The sequence below is a fragment of the Pinus tabuliformis genome, chromosome 6 (assembly GCF_031772625.1).
Source record: "Pinus tabuliformis cultivar Carrire ecotype Pingquan chromosome 6, CPIR1, whole genome shotgun sequence".
Classification (NCBI taxonomy): Eukaryota; Viridiplantae; Streptophyta; class Pinopsida; order Pinales; family Pinaceae; genus Pinus; species Pinus tabuliformis.
This window is the reverse complement of record NC_142292.1, coordinates 1934584461-1934606257: the sequence shown is the minus strand read 5'-3', so window position 1 is coordinate 1934606257 and position 21797 is coordinate 1934584461. Positions and strand designations below refer to the sequence as shown.

The following is a 21797-nucleotide window of genomic DNA, read 5'->3' as shown; positions in this document are numbered from 1 at the left end:
CAAATATTTTGACCAGATCTACTGCAACGATATTCACCTATGATCTTGAGTTAGGTAAAGCATCAATCTATGTCTTTTTAAGATGTATCTTTATATGGAAGAGTTTGATCTTTTCGTTCGCTTCCTATTGCTAAAGGATACTCAAATTCACCTTCCTATGAATTGATGTACATATAGTCTTCCCATCCACATTTGAGCTACTTTAAGCCTAGTTTCTCAAATTAATGGCCATGATATTATTCTTCTAATTATCTTTCTTTTTTTTCTTTAGGTTAATCTTTGGATGCAACTTCCAACACTTCACCTCTATATGATTGTCAATGTTACAATGGTTGCAGTAGTTGCTGGGATCTTTGCATTGGTGTGTTTTGGCCATTATTTTTTATCTTTCCCCTCCTTTCCACTTCTTCTTTCACTCCTTAGAATCATCCTAGTTCTCCTTCTGCTTCGATCCACTTGATTTCCCTTTATTTAGCCCCGTGTTCTCCAAGTATTGTGCTTGTACACAAGCCTTGTCCAACGATCAAGGCTTGAACAACATTATATTCTTCCACATATGGTTGTCTATACTCCCATATACATGAGGAGTACATCTAGGTTCTTTGGGGAGATACCCAACATTATGGCCATCTTTCTAAATTATGTGATCTGCTCTTATACACTTGTTGACGGTGCTGGACTCACCAACATTCAAGGGATCTCCCCGGTACAAAGTCCCAACTAGACCTCACACCATTTGGTGTAGGAGTCCCATTCGGTATGATGGCCCGTTTCCATTATCTTAAATGTTTGCCTTATCTCTTTCTTATCAGCACGAGGGAGTGGTATGCTTTGTCTTCGAACAACAAGGTTCATGTTCCTAGTGAGTGCTAGTGTTACTTGTGTCAAGGTTCTTTCACAACAGAGAAAGAGGGTGGGAGTGAGTCTCCAGTTGGAAGAGAGGAAGTCCCAAATTTGTCAGAGACACACAACACAACAGGACATGCATAGATTTAGGAAGAGAAATCTACACAGATGCGGTAGTCACAACACACAAAGGAAGATAGCACGTTCAACACCCAACGGAGCAGTCTGCGTGAGTGCGACGATCGTTATAACAAGTTTACGTGAAAGGTTCTGTCTGATGTCCGAGGAGGTGACCAACATGGGCAGGACAACGTTAACAACTTATACAACACATTTTCATAAATATATGTATTAGAACAACTGAATGAGTTCAATTGTTTAACACAGGTTAAAGCAACATGTATTACAAGTGTTCAAGATTAACATTACAAACGATTACAACACATATGTGAAAACGTGTTGGTCTGTTATCATGGTTCTGAATTAAGTGAAAGTTCCAAGACACATCGATACACCATACATCACTAACCCCATGGGCAGGGTGTTGGAGCCACTACTCGCTCCTCAAAGAAAAGATTACAGACTCTCAAGGCTATGTGGGAGGAGCCAAGGTGAAAAAGTCCTTTTCATGTACAAATGAGGGGGTATTTATAGCCAAGGGTGAACTGGCCCTTGTGAATGTTCGACTTCCCTCATGATTGTTTGAATTTCATGACTTTTCAGATTACATGACTCTTTAGATTACAAGTGGGTCTCTTGGACTTCCACGTTACATTACATTGATTGACAATAGTATGGCCCACAATAGTGATGTGGCCGACATGACAGTGCTGGTATGTTCATGCTGCTACTAGTGTTCATGTTGAGCTATAGTGTTATTGAGTGATGGATGTCCTCTTGGTGTATCATATCTTCACCTCTGCATGGCAAGGTGTGCGAAGTCCTTGATGGTCATTGGGTTCGCTTGATGTTGAATCTATGCGTTGCTCCTCGCTTATACTTTGGCATGCTTGACATGTCTGTCCATTCACAAAAATATATCCTTTCGTGTTCATTTTTCTGTCCGTATGTGAACACATCCTTGCATGCTCATCCATTCGCGAATAGATCTTCTCACATGCATCGTTTGTTTGTCCATTCATGAACACACCCTTTTGCATGTACTCTCCTTGTTCATTCTATATGTCGTTGCTTCACGTTTATTCATGTACCTATATCTGCAATCGCTCATGACGATACGGCATCAAATCCATAAACCTCCTAGTCTACCATGATGCATGGTCGTTCACTTCCGGATGCATGTGATTGGGAGAGAGGAAAAGGCTGTGAAACTGTGCGAGGAAAGTTTCAAGTTGGGATGCGAGCTCTGGGCACTGCTGGTGAAAATTGCACAGAGGTCATTGAGGAATTGAGATGGATAATCCGGATCAGTAGTGACTGTTTGCGAGATCTGGCTCAGCTGGAGGGAAGATCTGTGCAATTTCTAGAAGGAAGCAGTTCAGGCAGCAGACGGCCTTGGCAGAAAAAATTGCGTAATTCTTGGAGAGAGCTGGATGCGGGCTTCAGGAGGCTTGGCAGCAAAAACTGCACAATTCCTAGAGGGAGCTGGCAACAGGCTGTGGGAGACAAAAATTGCGCAATTGCTAGGAGGCTGACCTGTTGAATACCTCTGTGCAGTTTCTGAGTTGAGCGAGATGTCGGGATGTTGAGGGGCTTTCTCATGAAATTTACGCAATTTTTTGGGTGAACAGCCGGCTGGTTGACTGGGTGGCTGGCTGGAAAAATTGCGCAAATTTTGAGGGGAGATAGGGACTGACACTTGGGTCTTTCTAGGCTATCTATGCAATTTCCTCAGTCAGCGGAGTGGGCAAGGTCTACAACTTCTACGCAATTTTTGAGGGGAGTGAGTCCCGGGGTCATTGCCTGGTCAAACCCTTTGGTTGACCAGTAGTAGGGTTGGTTGATCAGCTTGCGGGTAACGCAAATTGAAATGGCTTGTTGGACGCTTCTACGGTGTTATGGGTGACAGTCGGTTGATTCAATTGCAGGGTGGAGGTTTGACTGTTATAGGGTGATCCGGTTGTCAGAACTTTAGCAAAATGACTAAGTGTGTGAGCAAGTGAATTTGTGCAAATGCAACCTTGCGAACACACACTCAACATAACTTGGCGACAAGATGCCTAAAACCATCAAGGCAACATATGTTCAACATGACTGATGACGGTGTGAGCGACAAGAATGATGTTTTTGATGGATCGTTGAACAACCGTGAGGACCCTTGCGTGACAATGCATACAACTTCATGTGTGAGTTCAACAGATGTTTACATAGCTAACACAACACGTACACATGAAGCGAAGACCTTGTGCACGACCAGAAAATGGTTGCAAGCATGACATTGTGACCAACATGCAAAAAAGTTGTATGTTGAACGATCAAGCAAAGAGGGTGCAAAGACTCACATGAGCCCACAGAGTGAGCCTGAGTGCTTGCAAACATCAAGTAAAAACTCAAGGGAGGTTCTGAAATTGGATGCAAGCCAAAATTTTGGAGGGTGTTGCGGCCACTACAACATTGTGAGGCTGCCACCTAAGTTCCTGTAACTAAAACTAAATTTCTCTAATTTTAAACACAATAAGATAGGAGATAACTTATTTATATCTAAACATTTATTTGATGATAATATACCATTAAAAAATATTTACCACAAATTAAATAAGTAAGAATTTCGTTGCAACCATTTACATAAGTAATCAATAAACAGAGGAAACATGTTCCAATAGCTTAGTTGAGATGCTCCTGAGTTCCTGACTCTGTTGGGATGCTCCTCTTGACTACCCAACTGGATTTGCCTCCCAGCCAACTAGGAAGTATTTCCTAGCCCAAGGAACCTCCACAGGTTCCTTAGCCCTCGAAGCCCAAGTCCAACCAGATGTAGTGTGTCCAAGTTAAACAAACAATCTCCTTCTCTTGTTTTCTCTTTTTCTCCACATTCCTCCCAAAACAAAATCCTTCAAAACCAAAACCAAAACCAAGGATCCCCCTCTCCTCTCATCATCCTTCCCCTTTTATGCCTCTTCCTCCCCTCCACTTCAACCACCTATCATTAATTTCATAACTACCCCCTCATCCTTTCATTTGACTTTTCTTACCGTATTGTCTCCTAAGTAAATTTGAGAGGACATTTTGGGGATAAGATATGGATATTTAATTTGGAAATTAATTGGGGGAAGACCACATCTTCTCCCAAGTAAATTTGAGAGGACATTTTGGGGATAAGATATAAATATTTAATTTGAAAATTAATTGGGGAAGACCATATCTTCTCCCAAGTATATTTGAGAGGACATTTTGGGGATAAGATATGGATATTTAATTTGGAAATTAATTGGGGAAGACCATATCTTCTCCCAAGTAAATTTGAGAGGACATTTTGGGGATAAGATATGGATATTTAATTTGGAAATTAATTGGGGAAGACCATATCTTCTCCCAAGTAAATTTGAGAGGACATTTTGGGGATAAGATATTTAAATTGGAATAATGGAAGGAGACCATTTCCCATCCAAAATTAAATTTGAGAAGACAAGTTGGGAATTGAATAATAACAATTATAAAATTTATATCAATAAATAAATTTACAGTTTCACAAATATAGGTATGTACCAATATTTCTTGATAATTATTAGTCAATATTTTCAGGTAATTTACACACTAATAAAATTTGCATGATAAGATTAAGTAGGATATTACATACACCCCTCCTTCAGAAAACTTCGTCCCAAATTTAGAGTGAAAAAGATACAAGGAGTTCGAAAGCAGTTTGACAATAAGGCATAACAAAATAGAGAGAGAGTTATAGTAGTAAAATTTGATAAGTCAAACAATGACACCACTTCCCATCAAGAGTCTTCGACTAATCTATATCCTCCTATCCTTCCTAACCTACTTTCATTCCGACCCTATCCATCCTCTGCTGCTATATACTATGGCATTGGCTATACCAATCTAACCACTGATAAAACCAATATGGCGGAAGCGTCGACTATATCGACCTAACTTCCGTAACAGGCAACTGGCAATCATAATCACACGTCTAGGGGAAATACCTCCACCCCTCCTTACACCTAGGGTCAACACCCTACTATGGACCACACTATAGCGCTGGTTGGATACTTGTCATCGAATAATCTAGTTAGGTAGTCTTGTCACCTACCATTTACATTTACCCATGTCATAAGAGTGCATATCCAGTAGATACAAAATGTAATAGAACAATGTACATCATACGTTTCCTCATTAGATGTCTTGACCTTCCCCAGTGGAAGAGTAGATCTTGGCTATCATATAGTTCTTTCCAATCTGCAGGTTAGTTCTCATTCATGCATATATATAACAACATGATGTATACATAGATAAGTGATCTTAAACATCATGTAATTAAGTCTAGTATCCACGTGTCAATTTTGTAGTTCATACTAGAAATAAATCCTAATTTCACTAAGTCATTCATTAGACAAATCATATCCACTTAAGCCATACATGAAACAACAATAAGTCTGATGAGTCATGCACTAGATAAGTCATCACCAAGTAAGTCATACATTAGGTCATACATCAAACATTTCCATCCTCAATTCCTAATCCATCTAATGATTTATATTAGTTTCACATGTCCAACTAAATGCATCAATATTACATAGCATTCATAAATAAATAACATGGAACTGCAAAATAGAGCCTTAGCATAGGTAACTATCTAAGTCAAAATGGGCATCACAGATTCTCAAAAATTGAGGGTTAGTCACGATGTATAGTCTCTGCATCGTCCCAGGTAGCAAATCCTGGGATATACTTGTCCCACTGGACCTTAACCTGGTCCACCATATGACGTTTGAGATGTCGAACCCTATGATCCAATATACGTAATGGTTCAACCACTATGGTTCCCATGTCTGAGACCTGCAATTCCCTCCATCCAATTTGTGAGATTCATTAGAAACATAATTTCATAAAATAGATACATGAAAAGCATCATGATTTTTATGCAAATGGGGTGGCAGTACAAGATGATAGGCAACTGGTCCAATATTATCCTTGATCCTAAAACGTCCTACAAATCAAGGTGACAACTTTGTCCCTTTCCCAAACTGAATGGTGCTTTTGTTGGGTTGGATACAAATAAAAACTTGGTCCCCTACTTCATAATTGCGATCAATCCTATGTGAATCAACATAACTCTTTTGTCTATCTTGTTTTTCCTTTAACCTTTTTCGAATCTGTCTTACTCGTTCCTCCATTTCTTGAACTAATTCTAGTCCAACTATTCCTCGGTCCTCCAACTTTTCCCAACTCAATGGCATCATACATGGCCTCCCATATAGAGCTTGATAAGGGGGCATCCCGATTGAATTGTGGTAACTGTTATTATAGGGAAACTCTACCAATGGTAAGTACCTTTCCCACTGAGTCTGATTATCCATGACGTACATTCTAAGCATGTCTTCCCTAACCTGATTTACTTTTTCATTCTGCCCACCTATTTTTGGATGATATGTAGTGCTCAGGTTCAATTGAGTCCCTAGTGCTGACTGTAAACTTGTCCAAAACCTAGATGTAAATCGAGAGTCTTTGTCAGAAATGATCTTTGTGGGTAACCCATGTAGTCGAATAACTTCACTTATAAAGACTCATGCCACATCAGTAACAATGTAAGTGTCTCTTACTAGGATGAAATGGACACTTTTGTTCAATTTATCAACTAAAACCAATATAGCATTGTGCCTCTGTGACATGAGTGGCAACCCACAACAAAATCCATAGAAATTACCTCCCATTTAAACATAGGGATGTCATGTGGTTGCAGGAGGCCTGCTGGATGGAAATGATCAGCCTTCACTCATTGACATTCGAGACATTTGGCGACAAACTGGACCATGTCATGCTTCATGGCTGCCCAAAAGAATAGTTTCTTCATGCCCGCATACATCTTCTTTACTCCAAGATGTGCACAATAGAGTGCTCTATGTGACTTTTCGAGGATAGTTCTTCTTATACCCCCTTCCTTAGGTATGTACATTCTCCCTTGTAATCTCAATAGTCCATCTGGTTCAAGGACATATCCTTCAAACTTTGGTTCTATCTGCTTCCCACTCTGGAGTGTTGAGATAACCTTTAGATACCAACTATCTTCAAAGATTTTCTACAACACATGTTCCCTCAAATTTACCTTTAAGGCTACTAGGAAGAAGGTTTGTGGCCTCTTGCTTAGTGTTATAGACATTTTTGTGCCTTGCACCACTGAGCATGAAATGTCAATAATCAAAGGATCCAAAGTCCCTAAACATGTTGTTCCCACCCCTAGAGGAACAAGGCCAGCAAACCACAGCACTTAACAAAAGTTCTCCACCTGAAAACACTCAAAAACAAGGCAATTCTGGATCATGTCAACTGCTCCAATGAGCATCTGCGCTGAATGTCAACTGCTCCACTGTCTACCTGCGTTGAATGTCAACTGCAAAGAAGGCTACCTGCACTGGGCGAGTTTGGACATGTGACAGAGTCATTCCTCAAGGTGTCAATGCCCAAGAAGCTTCCAAAATGACACTTGGATCAGGGAATTCGACTGGTGATGAGTAAGAGGTTCCAAATCTCCAAGTGGAAGCAAGAACCTCCAAGTGGACTCAAGAACTGAAGTGGGAGAGGACACTAGTCAGCTTCATGCCAGCCTCAAGCTGACTCATCCTTTCTCCAAAACTCCTATATATAGATCTCTCTCATGAGGTCTAGGGGAGGCTGGAATTTAGTATCTGCAAAGAATTGTTGTTGGTTTGTGGCTAGAAACATTAGGTGTGTTATGCTTTGAAAGGAGCTGAAGAAGGAAGTCCATTCTACTGGGAAGGAGATGCTGGGTTGGAGCCCTATGGGTTGTATCTCTTCCTGAACACTGTTACTTTCAATAAAGTTATCTTGATTCTTTCCTATATGCTGGTGTATTTTGTGTAATTGCATTAGTATATTTGATTTACTTCTAATCCTGAATCATTTATGAATATGTATATTTGCCTTTGTATTGTGTTCTTCTCTTGTTGCAAGTAGCTGTTCTCTTGTCATAGGTAGTTGTTCTCTTGATCGAGCGAGGAGGCAAGTAGTTGTGGACACACAAAGAGAAGAGGATCTAGTTCGAGGGACAATCGGAAGATAACGGTAAGTCTGTCAATATCCTCTCTTTCATATTTCATAAAGGAAGAAATCATGATAGCTGCATTCGTTTGTTGCTAAGGCGCTATCACACCTTAGGTGGATAGGATCGTCCTAAATAGGCATTTTTCCCCCCAACACTTAGTGCATCGGCCACCACATTCTCCTTTCCCCTAATGTATGAGATCTCAAAATCATACTCACTCATGAATTCACTCCACCGCATTTGTCTAGCATTCAAATCTCTTTGAGTGAAGAGGTGCTTTAGGCTTTGATGATCTGTTCTTAACTCAAATCTTCTCCCAACGAGGTAGTGTCTCCACAATTTCAATGCTAACATCACTGCTGATAACTCTAAGTCATGGGTAGTGTTATCACTTAGAATAAAATTTTTATGCATATAGTCCTTGGTCCTAGTTCAATGTCAAAGGTCTGTGTCATATGGTTTTCGTTTTATGTTTCATACTTAGGATTTGGAGTTTTAAAGGTGTTTGTTTTAAATTATACTCTAATCCTATTGGTTCTCCTCCACCATCATTGTGTTATAAGCCATGTCTTGTCTTATCCTATTCACCGAGTCTTTTCGTGATTTCGCAGCGTAATCTCCTATTGGCCAGTTTCACAGCGTAATCATTGTTCAGTCATTTCACAACGCGTTATCATTAAGCCGTTTCGCAGCGCATTATTAGAATTTTAAACTAACCGCGCTGCGAAATCGCTGATTCGTGCATTTCGTAGCGAATCTTTCCTAAAGTGTCGAGTCTGTTAATGAGTCACCAATTCTGTCCTCTCATGTCAGTTTTTGTGTACCTCCCGTAGCATGTATAAGCGCTCATTAGTCATCACTCCACCAATAGATTTGATGAAACGCACAGAAATATCATTCCGATGGATTGTACCGTGCATGGATCTTGATGATGATCGTGAGTGTTACATAAGTGACAAGCTTATCGGATGATGTATTTGAGTTTTCAAGCAAGGCTGTTTTCAAGCGAGCCTGATTACAAGCGAGCCCGAGTTAAAAAGAACTGAACCGCCATTTCAACTGAAGCTGTTGCTCATTGTGAGTGTAAAGATTTCAAAAAACAAATGGAGAGGAAAGAACACAGATCTGGAAAATGCCAGAGGACCGAACCTGAAGGTTTAGACATAGCATTGAGGGATGAAGGCGTGAAGAAAGCATTCAAAGATGCCGGGTGCTGGAACTTCTATAAAAAGCTGCAAGGAGGACATGCGTAGGTAACCAAAGAGTTTGCTTTGAACTTCACCGGTTTAAATTCAAAAATAGCTATGTTGGAAGTTCAAGTGTCTCCGGAGGCAATAGCTGCTGTAACAGAAATCCCAAGAGGGCAGCAAGAATGGTTTAAGAACTTTAAATTTGATATGAATCCATGTAAAGAGTTCTTAAAAGAGGCATATGTGAATGAAGACCTAACAAAAGCAGTGCCCAGAAACTATGTTAAGGAGCATTATGCCCTTCTTCTCACCTGCATTCAGAAATACTTGACATGTGAAGGAAGATACAATAAGGTCTACTCTTATCATTTCAAGTTGATTTTACATTTCACTGGGAAGGCTTCCATAGATATTCCTTTTTACTTATTTTGCAGTCTAAGTAAAATGTGTGATAAGGTGCAGCTGAGAAAAGAGGATTGCGAGACTTCTTTATTTCACCATGGTTTGATTAAATTGTTAGTTTTAGATGGCCTCCAGAAGATAGGCAGAGACTGGAATTCGTTCATCTTCATGGCTGGATTCCAAAGCAAAACTGGCCTTACTCCACAACCAGTCAGAGAATAACTAGTCAAAGAACTCACAATAGCTGAGCTTCAAAAGGAGGCCAGAGCTAAAAAGCAAACCAAGTCATAACTTAAAAAACCAGTGAAGCCACTGATCATTAAAGAACAACCTCAGCAAGCAACAAAAGAAAAGACTCAGGATGAGAAGACTGTAGCTGAAACAAGCAGAGCTGAAGCAATTTCAAGAGTAAGGACAAGAAGCCAAATAAGTAAAGAAAAAGGTAAAGCCATAGCTGTTGAAGAGAGCCCAGTATCTAAAGCAAGCCTGAATGATTTATTAGAGGCCATCGAGTTTGAGCAAATTGAACCAGTGCATATTGATTTGACACAGTCATCACCAGAAAGTACCAAGAAGCCTAAGGCCTCAAAAAGGCTGAAGTTTGATGAACCAGGTGAAGAATTCATTTTCAAACCCAGAAGACCTATTACAAGGAAGCAAGTAAAGGAAGCTGAGAAATTGTCCAGAACAGAGGAAGCCGAAGAATTGCCCAGAACAGAGGAGGCAGAGAAAATTAAGCAAAAAGACACAAAAAGAACAGTCATCATATCTCAAGGAGGTAATATTATAGCTATAAGGAACCAGTTAGAAGCAGCTAAACATGAGATTGCTCAGGTGAAGAATGCCACTAGGGAGTCTGCAGTCAGGTATGCAAATTATCGTAAAGCTGTATTGAAAGGAAGTGAAAACTTAGTAAACCAGGTGGATTCAGTAGCCGATGTTTACACATGGACAGTACCTGCCATTAAAGAGGCCAAACTCCTCAGAAAGATAAACATGCATCTAAGAGCTGAGAATAAAGCTATGAGAAAGAAAGTGGAAGACTTGAAGGCACAGCTAGGCCAGTTAGCTGCCGAATGAAATTGCTGTTCAAAGAAAGGTTTTGTTCCAAATTTTGTTAAATTTTGCTTAGTTTTATTGTTTTAAAGACATGTAGATCCCTGCTATATATATCCAAGGTCAAAAGAAGTTTTTGCAATCAAATGTCTGGGCGGTAAATATCTCAGGGAAAAGACAAGCTGTTTAAACAATTCAGCAGTTTCGTAGCGCGCTACGAAACTGCTGTAGGTGTTGATTTTAAACGCAGACAAACAGTTTGGTAAAATGATCGGGAATTTTCTAAAGGAAACACCTGAAGGACATGTGAGAGACCAAATGAAGCTATCACAGCCATTCAGATCAAGACAGGTGTACCTTTAAAAAGGTGAAATGTTTTGACTCAAGTTTAAAGTTTCTGTTATAAAGCCACTTTATTACCGGTCATTAGGGTTTTGAATGAGTTACATACGAGGGATTTTGGCCTGCACACTTGCCCATCGATGAAGCCTCCAACACATCAGGAACATGGTGATGTCCTATTTTTTTGGGTTATAAAAAGGGCTAAAAACATGCTGTTGTATATTCGAAGTTATGGAGGATTGGAACCGAAAAGCAAGGGATATCACCTAAAATCACTGAGCAGTTAAAGTATTCAGCATCCGAGGCCAACATGGAGCTTTAAATACTCATCTCAGCCATCTCAGCCAAACTGCAAGGAGTCCAAGTGTCAAAGAACAAGAAGGAATCATCCTACGAAGAAGATAGAGTTAGAGTCATAGTCAAATTAGAACTCTTTAGAACTCCAGTTAGCACTAATTGTATTTAATAGTTTGTTGTAAAGCAAATAGGTGTCATCATAAGCAGAATTCGAGTTCCCCTCATGTGGGAGGAGGAAGCTCGAGGTAGTTAGAATAAGGATTTTCTATATATAGCTGGAACATCTATGTAATGAGGGTTGGATATTTTATAAAAACAGAGTGCTGTTTTGGCTTGTGTAAAGAACAGAGTTCAGTAATATAAGATATATGCCTTTCTTCTCAGGATTCATACAACATTTCCATGTTCAAGATGTGTTATTTTACTTTGTCCTTCATGTCTTTTTTTTTTTTTTTTTTTTTTTTTTTTTTTTTTTTTTTTTTTTTTTTTCAGTTGCTTAGATGAGTAATCACTCAGAATTCACTTATGCTACTCTGACTTCCTGTACTCATCTATGAACTGTGGTTTTATAGGAGTTGTATTTTGAACATTTAAATGTCACATGCCCTGACTTCTATGTTAAAGCAATATCATTATTTACTGAGGTTTGACTGACTCCATAAGCCCAATGGAAACTTATGTAATGTTTGTCCAGCCTTCATATTTGTTAATGTTATTTCAAGAGAGTTAGCCATCTTATTAATAGTCAAAATCAATAACCCTTTGAGAGAGCCCTCTCAGGCTAAGGAGGCTAAGCCTTAGTCAAAAGATTGGTCTGAAATAGTTACTTGAAGTCTTCCTGGTCAGCAGCCTTCCAGGGCCTGATTTTGAGATAACAGGTAGCATAAAACTCTTCATGTTTCTTCAATTTTTCTAGATGCGTAAGCTATTACTCCACCTTCTTGCATTAGTACTACTCCCAATCCTTCTTCAAAGCATCGGTGCAGACAGTGAAGTCCTTTTCCATGTCCGGTACTCGAAGGATTAGTGCACTAGTTAGTAACCTCTTTATTTCTGTGAATGTAGTGTCACATTCATATGTCCATTCATACTTGACCCCCTTTCGTTGTAATGTGGTGATGGGTTTTGCAATCCTCGAAAACCATTCCACAAACTTGCGATAATACCCTGCTATCCCCATAACTCTACGCACCTCATGAGAATTTTTCGGTACTGGCCAATCCATTATGGCCTTTACCTTTTCCAGGTCAACTGAAATCCCTTCTCCTGAAATGATTTTCCCAAGGTAATGATCTTTCTTCTGAAAGAAGGAACATTTTGACAATTTACCATACAATTGATTTTCCCTTAAGAAAGTCAATACAATCCTTAGGTTCTTTTCATACTCCTTTTCATTCTTGGAATACACAAGAATGTCATCTAGAAAGACTTGCATGAATTGGTCCAAATACTCCTGAACACACCATTCATGAGGCTCATGAATACCGCTAGTGCATTGGTCAAACCAAATGGAGAAACTACGAACTCGTAGTGCCCAAACCGAGTTCATAATGCAGTTTTTGAGATGTCATCTTCCTTAATCCTCAATTGGTGGTATCCAGATCATAGATCTATTTTTAAGAAAACCGATGCTCCCTTCATTTGATCAAATAGGTCATCTATTTTAGGTACCGAATACCCATTCTTTATTGTGGCTCTATTCAAGTGCCTATGATCTATGCATAGCCTTAAGGAACCATCCTTATTCTTGACAAAAATCACTCATGCACCCCAAGGTGAAATACTAGGTCTGATAAATCCTGAGTCTAAGAGCTCTTTTAACTGCATCTCCAACTCACAAAGTTTGGAGTTGTCATCCTATAGGGTGTCTTAGATATTGGTTCTGCACCAGGTTTTAGGTTGATTGTGAAATCAATCTCCCTTACAGGAGGTAATCCAGGCAATTCATTAGGAGAAACATCCTTGAAATCTAACAAAATTGGGTGTTGATCCAGGGAGGGTCCTTTCTAGTCACTTACAACCTCAACCACATATAGCTTGCAACCTTGTCGGAGACAACATTTTACCTTCATCGTGGATATGAATCATAGCAACACTCCTCTCTTGATTCCACAAATCTCAATTGGCCTACCTTCATCATCTAAACAAATCACCTTCTTCTTGAAACAGTCTACCAAAGCTCGATGAGCTTCTAGCTAGTCCATTCCAATAATTACATCATATGTCCCCAACGCTATGACGTATGCCTTCAACTTAGTTATACACACCCCAAGGTTTACCTAACATTGGTCAACACTAGGTCCTACTACTTGTTTTATCCCAGGAGCCATCTCAACTTGCTTAAAGTGATCATGCTCATAGGCTGCCAACCCACATTTTTCTAATGCAACTGATGAAATGAAACTATCTGTAGCACCTGAATCAAAGAAAATTTTAACTTTTACTTTCTTTATCATACCTGAGGTTTTTATTACGAAAGGTTGGTGTTCAACTTGTTGGTTATCAACTGCTGGATAGATTCAATGGTGGCTACTCGCTCCCCCCATTGGTGTTTTTCCTTCTATATGGTTGTTACCAATTTGAAAATCAGGACAATCACACTGGTAATGACGTCCCCCGCATCCCCAACAAGTGATGCATGATAGAATTTGAACAGAATGTTGTGGAGTACTTTAGAAAGAGTTCCTTCCCTTGGGACCCCTGCCCCTAGTTGTTGCTCCTCATGTATGACCTTGATTTGCACACGCCCTTAAAGCTACGGGTGAAGCTGCACTAGTAGCCATCAAGATCCCCACTGTCGGTGCTCTGTGTACAACCCTGTTTCCATATGGCGGTGGCCTCAAACTTCCTCCCCTGGGGAAGGTATGAGGGGTCTTCCCCATAAACCATATTTGTTGTGGAAAAAGTGGTTTTGTTTCCACCCTTTAAGTCTAAGTTTTCTTCAACATAACGAGTATGTTCCACAACTTTTGCAACTGAGGATGGTTTCCACATCCACACCATTTCCCTAATCTTAGGATTCAATCCATAAAAGAAATGATCCGCTTGGCGCTGGTTAGTATCCATGTAGGAGACATACTTGACCAATTCCATGAATCTAATCTCACATTATTCTACCGTATGATTTCCCTGTACCAAGGCATGGAAGGCTCCTACCTGTTGTTCTTCATAATATGCTGGTAGGTACTTCTTCCTGAATCTCTCCTCAAATAACTCCCAAGTAACTGTGTCCCAAGTGAGGTGTAGTTGACGCTCTAAGCTACCCCACCAATTCAGTGCACTATTTCTGAGTTGGAATATCGTTGTTTTATATTTTGAATTGGAAGTATAATCTCTCAGTGAGAAGCACCTTCTCATTCCCTCTAACCAGGATTCTACACATTCACTGGCACGAACTCCAACAAACTTTGGGAGCTTAATCTTTTGGAGCTCCCTAGTAATGTCTTCGATTGGAGGTCCTCTATTAGAGTCCCTTGATCCCTCGAGATTTCCTAACCCTAATGGAGGGTGCTCTACTTCCACTTCAATTGTTTGGCACCCTTTTAAAGTCTGCTTCTAGGGAATGCAAGATGAGAGTCAACTCCGGTGAAGGTAATGGGTTATTTGTAGGAGGTCCTTGTGATGACCCTCCTTGACCTTGATTTCTTCGCATCCTCACCATTTTCAATTGTTCAAATATTTGTATGATATGCAAGACTCATTAATCCATCTTAGGGCTTGTCCCTCTTAGCTGACGCACATACATGTGTATAACGATAGTCATAAGTTTTTCCTTTACTATGCTCGTAAACAAGCATTATTAGTACTGAGAAGATTCCCAAGGATCTACCAAATCCTCTCATGTGTGAGTTCTACATAACTTACAAATTTTCTCTTGATACTTGCTAGGGTACTGGTGCAATGTACTTGTAAGTCATGCTTTATCACAAAATTTGTTTTCTTTAGTACCATAGTTATAATTTAATATTAGACTAATTAATAACTTGGTTTAATATATTCAAATAATTAAGTTAAATACTAATGTGAATAATACCCTTTTTAATCATGTCTTCCTTCTATGGCCATTTGTTGTTCCTTCCCACCCTTTATATTATGTTTTAAAATCATTTATGTCCATTTTATGAATCTTAAGATCTTGTATAGGACATATAAACAATTGGTATCACCTCTTGAAGAGGCAATGTCCTTGAAGCAAGGTTTCTAAGCAATTATCCATGAATGCATGTATATATATCTATCTATATATATATATATATATATATATATATATATCTATATATATATATATATATATATATATATATAGATATATATTTGTGCAATAATTAGATTAAAGAAGAAAAATAACATTGCTTAAATAAATGTGAATTCTTACGAGCTTCATAGACAAAGTCTAAAATATTGTGGGATAAAAGAATTCTATTTTTGTGATATTAATAGAATGGAGAATGAAAATTAATATCATTTATATACTTGCATTAGACCAAACACATAGATCTTAATTTCAAAATGTATCTAAAACAAGGTTTCTTCAAACAAGATTCAACATGCCAATCTAATAGTTCCAAATGTTTGCTTAGAAAGGATCTACCTTGGAATTTGCACACACTTTTGAATGGAAGAGTGATCTCCAAGTTTCCTGCTAGGAGGAGAGTTTTCATAGTGCATTCTACTATGAAAATAACAAGTTAACAATGGATAGAACTAATGAGGATGAACTGGAAAATTTGGTTGTTTTGACTATGGATCCATACTTTGCTTCACATAAAGCTCATTTCCAGTACATATATACAAAGTATTTACTACAAAAGAAAGAAAAAGAGAAGTATGAAGGGAGCCTTGAGGAATTTTCACAAGGTTATTTGAAGTTTGGTTTCAATCAAGAAGGAAATAAAATTGTATATCGGGAGTGGGCACCTGCTGCAAAAGAGGCACAACTTATTGGGGATTTCAATGCTTGGAATGAATTGGGTCACCAAATGGAAAGAGATCAGTTTGGTGTTTGGACAATCTGCATACTGGATACTAAAGATGGAAATCCTACTATCCCACATGGTTGAAATGTTAAAATTCGAGTGAAGGTTGCTAATGGAACATGGATTGATAAGATATCAACCTGGATCAGGTATGTTGTTGTGGACCTTAGCAACTTCAGTGCAGGGTACGATGGTGTTTATTGGGACCCCCCCACCTTCTAAAAGGTATGAATTCAAATATCCTCGGCCACCAAACCTGAGGCACCACGAATTTATGAATCTCATGTAGGAATGGTTGGCATAAAACCACATGTAACATCATATGTGGAGTTTGTGGAAAATGTTCTCCCTTGCATAAAAGTGAACAACTACAACACAGTTCATTTGATGGTTGTGGCAGAGCATTCTTATTACAGATCATTTGGACATCATCTCACAAACCTTTTTTCTCCCAGTAGTTGGTCAGGCACAGTAGAGGACCTAGATTTAAGTTACGATGGGCATAGATTTAAGTTTATTTGATACACAAAAGCGGCTGGAGGATATTTTAGCACAAGGAATTTGGCTTGAGCATAATACCCATATTAATTTCTTGCAATTCTGCACTGATTCGAGAGTGCTAATAGAAGGCAAACTGGTCCATGCCCACTTGGTGAGTACTTGAAGGGAGCTCGATGTTTTCCTTCAAAACAGATTTGTCCATAAGTATGCCAAGTGTGGGAGTTTGGAGGAAGCACACCACATGTTTGACAAAATATCTGAATGAAATGTGGTCTCCTAGACTGTCATGCTCACAGGATATGCACAGAGATGAAACGGTGAGGCAGTGCTGAAATTGGTTTTCCAGATGTATAGGGAAGGAATAAAGCCTGACCAATTCAGCTTCTCTAGTATATTAAGGGTGATTGGGAGCTTTTAGGGCCTAGAATAGGCTAAACAACTCCATGCCCAGATAGTTAGAGTAGAATTTGAGTCAAATATCTATGGCAAAAGAGTTTAATTTTTAATACAGAATAAACTTGGCATTTATAACAACCCCGTCATATCTAGTTGCGAAACAAACATGGGATTTGGAGAACTTCATCATCATAGATTATTTCATTTACGAGCATGCCTTTTCTCACTCATATACCTAGCATCCACGTCAGCCACAATGCCACGCCTCCAATCCACAAGCAGTTCAATGAACCATATCCTTACAAAGACGTAATAAAACCAACCCTATCATAAGTTCACCATGGATATATGCCAGAGCGTTGGCAAAGATCAAGGAGAATAACAATATTTTCCAGAGCGTTGCCAAAGATTAAGGATAATAACAATATTTTCCAATTATCGTAGCAAATTTGATCTTACGAAGATCCTCACTTTCAGTCTTAAATCACTGAAGACAGACCATATACAAATCTAAAAATCGGCCTTCATGAAAAATATCACTAGAATTCTCTCGAAAATGTTAAATTTCTGAATTTTTATGGTATAAAACACATAAAATTCATTTACAACCACGATATTTCGATTTTGATTGAATTTGTTATGTTGCAGGTGAACGAAATCCAACCAAGGAGAAAAAATATTTTATTGTGGCCATCATGAATTCGACCTCAACGAATTGAAGAGAATTAACCAATCATGCAGAATCCACAGATAATTGGTGATTAATTTTCAAAGGGAAAGAAATCAAATTATGATTGCAAATCCTGCAAAGCAAGGAAAGGATATACGTAAATCATTCACATTCAACAAGGTGTTTGGAGAATCTGCTACTCAAGAGGAAGTGTTTTTGGATAACAAGCCATCGATTAGATCTGTTCTAGATGGTTACAATGTTTGCATGTTTGCATATGGGCAAACAGGTTCTGGAAAGACATACACAATGACTGGTCCTAAGGTGATTACAGAGGAGAGTTGGGGTATGAACTATCGAGCCTTGAATGACTTATTCCAGATATAAAAACAAAGAAAGGATACATTATATATGAGGTTGCCATTCAAATGATTGAAATATACAATGAACAAGTCCAGGATCTTTTTGTTTCAGATAGTTCCGATAAAATATTAGAAATCCACAACAATTCACAGCAGAAAGGACTCAATGTTCCACATGCAAATCTAATACCCATTGCATCTACATCTACATCTGTTGTGATTCAAATGGCACAATTTTAACAAATGTGCATGTAGTAGCAGAGTTTACAAGTGCAGGAGTGCTTTACAAAGGAAATTTTTCTTGAATAGACTTAGGGGACAGTAGGTACCATCTTTTGGATTGTCCCTTGGGCTGACTAGAAGGAAACAAAGATCATGCTTTGGGGACTATTTGCTGAAGGAAATTTGTAGACATCTTTGGACTACCTTTTGGTAGGTTTGGTGGGCAACCATACCTTCTTTTGGACATATATATGAGACTGATTATTTATTTATTTATTTTTATCTTTTTTGGACAGAGATATGAGACCGATTTTTTTGGACATGCCTTGACTGTCCTATTTCCGCTGATTTTTGGCATAAGTTTTGACAAGAAGGCGGCAATTTGGGAGCTGGTTGTTGTTACATTGCAATATGGAAAGAATTTTGATGGAGAAGTTATCAATGTTGATTTTCATACTGATATTGTTGTTGTTAGAATTAACGCAAAGATTCCATTGCTAGTAACAAAACTAGGTTCTTCTAGCCAACTTCGACCAGGGGATTGGGTAATAGCTTTGGGATGCCCTTTATCTCTCCAAAATACAGTTACTATTGGAATTGTGATCTATGTAGATCGCAAGAGTAGTGATTTGGGTCTTGGCGGAATGTGCAGACAATATTACTATTTACAAACGAATTGTGTAATCAATGAGGGAAGCTCTGGTGGACCATTAGTCAATCTTGATGGAGAAGTAATAAGTATTAACACAATCAAGGCTCTTGCTGCTGGTGGAGTTAGCTTTGCTATCCCCATAGACTCTGCCATCAAGACCGTTGAGAATTTCAAGAAACATGGAAGAGTTGAAAATATGGAGTTGACCATGAGCAAATATTTCTAGAATCTCATAAGATGAGTTGCATGAAAAAAAGGTAACTCTTTTTTTTATGGGAGTTGTTCTTAGTTGCCTTAGGATTCATAATTTGATCTAGGGCTTTGTTGGGTTGGTGGGATTTAGGCCTCACATTTTGAACCTTGGCTTTGATACCATGTGTGAGGCTTCCTTCTAAGTTCCTCTAGCTAAAACTAAATTTCTCTAATTTTAAACACAATAAGATAGAAAATAATTTATTTATGTCTAAAAATTTATTTGATGATAATATACCATTAAAATTTATTTACCACAAATTAAATAAGTAAGAATTTCATTGTAACCATTTTCATAATTAATCAATAAACAGAGGAATACTTGTTCTAGTAGCTTAGTTGAAATGCTCCTGAGCTCCTGACTTTGTTGGAATGCTCCTCTTGACTACCCAACTGTATTTGCCTCCCAGCCAACTAGGAAGTATTTCCTAGCCCAGAGAACCTCCATAGGTTCCCTAGCCCTCCGAGCCTAAGTCCAACCAAATGTAGTGTGTTCAAGTTAAACAAACAGTCTCTTTCTCTTGTTTTCTCTTTTTCTCCAAATTCCTCCCAAAAAAAAATCCTCCAAAACCACAACCAAAACCAAAACCAAAACCAAAACCAAGACCAAGGATCCCCCTCTCCTCTAATCATCCTTCCCTTTTTATGCCTCTTTCTCCCCTCCACCTCAACCACCTATCATTAATGTCATAACTACCCCCTCATATTTTCATTTGACATTTCTTACCATATTTTCTCCCAAGTAAATTTGAGAGGACATTTTGGGGATAAGATATGGATATTTAATTTGGAAATTAATTGAGGAAAGACCATATCTTCTCCCAAGTAAATTTGAGAGGACATTTTGGGGATAAGATATGGATATTTAATTTGGAAATTAATTGGGGAAGACCATATCTTCTCCCAAGTAGATTTGAGAGGACATTTTGGGGATAACATATGGATATTTAATTTGGAAATTAATTAGGGAAGACCATATCTTCTCCCAAGTAGATTTGAGAGGACATTTTGGGGATAAGATATGGATATTTAATTTGAAAATTAATTGGGGCATACCATATCTTCTCCCAAGTAAATTTGAGAGGACATTTTGGGGATAAGATATTTAAATTGAATAATGGAAGGAGACCATTTTCCATCCAAAATTAAATTTGAGAAGACAAGTTGGGAATTGAACAATAACAATTATAAAATTTATATCAGTAAATAAATTTACTATTTCACAAATGTAGGTATGTACCAATATTTCTTGATAATTATTAGTCAATATTTTTAGGTAATTTACACACTAATAAAATCTGCATGATAAGATTAAGTAGGGCATTACAAACACTTGGCGACACACTCGTAGAATTCTAGCTTCTCTGTTTTGGTTCATTGACATCATAGGGCCTTGGTCTTTCAGGGAGTATTGAATTGTTGTGTGGGTTACTTCGGCTTCCCCACTTACCTGATTATACATGGTTCATCTTTTGCCAACTCATTCAAACACAACAAAAATTTCAGCTTGATCACAATGTTTCGAAATCGGGAAGGGTAGTTTGGATTGCGAGTTAAAAATTTTCAGAGTATAAGTTTTCATCTCTGGTGTTGCTTTGCTGCCAGAAGGCCTAGACAGTATCCCGACAGAGTCACGCAGTAACACACACATTGCTCCACTACCAGTGAGCCTAGCGACTACCCTAGTGGAGTTGCATGCTTCATCTCTCTGCACAAGAAGCCTTTCTTTTCTTTCGCCTTTGTATTTTTTTAGAAGAACTGTGCATAGGAACTTATTTATTTTTGGGGTGGAAGAGGGAATCCGACTTATTGAGAGCAGAAGAGGTTGTTCCTTCAGAGAGGCATGTAAGGCCTCTAACATAGGTTTGCTCATTTAGATTTTCCCCTTCTTCATTTCTACTAGTTGGATGAGATTGATCACGCATAGCAAAAGACTGAGTTTTGGCATGGGGTTTCCTAGTGTGGACACATGTTCGTGGTTGGACCCAAGCTTCCCTTGTAGGCAGATCATATTTTTCATCAAGACTTTATCGGCAATGTTATAACCAGGCACAGAGAAGATAGACACAGGACTGGCGAAGTGCTGCACTGTCACAAGTCTCTTCAGATCTCAGCGACATACTCATTCAAAAGCTAGGACTCAGTAGAGGGTAGCAATTATTTTTGGAATAAAAATAGCAGGGTACCAAAGAAAACAAATAAAACAATAAAAAAATAGTAAGTAAATCAAACAAAGCAAAAGCAACAAGAAGTAAGCGGACTATGTACATGGCGCGGGGCGCAACCCGGCCTACTGAAAATAGTGTTTAAGATCTTGGCTGTTGAAAGGAAGGTTGTCAATCCTCTTGTCAAGTGATTGCAAATGGTATGTGTGTGGGCCAAGCTTCTCATGGACTGTGTACGGACCAATCCACAAGGACTAGAACTTCATATGCTTGCCTTTGTCT

At 38.7% G+C, this 21797-nt stretch overlaps 1 pseudogene; it reads left to right on the top strand.

The window, feature by feature from the left end:
- Positions 1–16013: 16013 nt before the first annotated feature.
- LOC149266926 (1,4-alpha-glucan-branching enzyme 1, chloroplastic/amyloplastic pseudogene) lies at positions 16014–16379 on the top strand (annotated as a pseudogene).
- The last annotated feature ends 5418 nt before the right edge of the window (positions 16380–21797 follow it).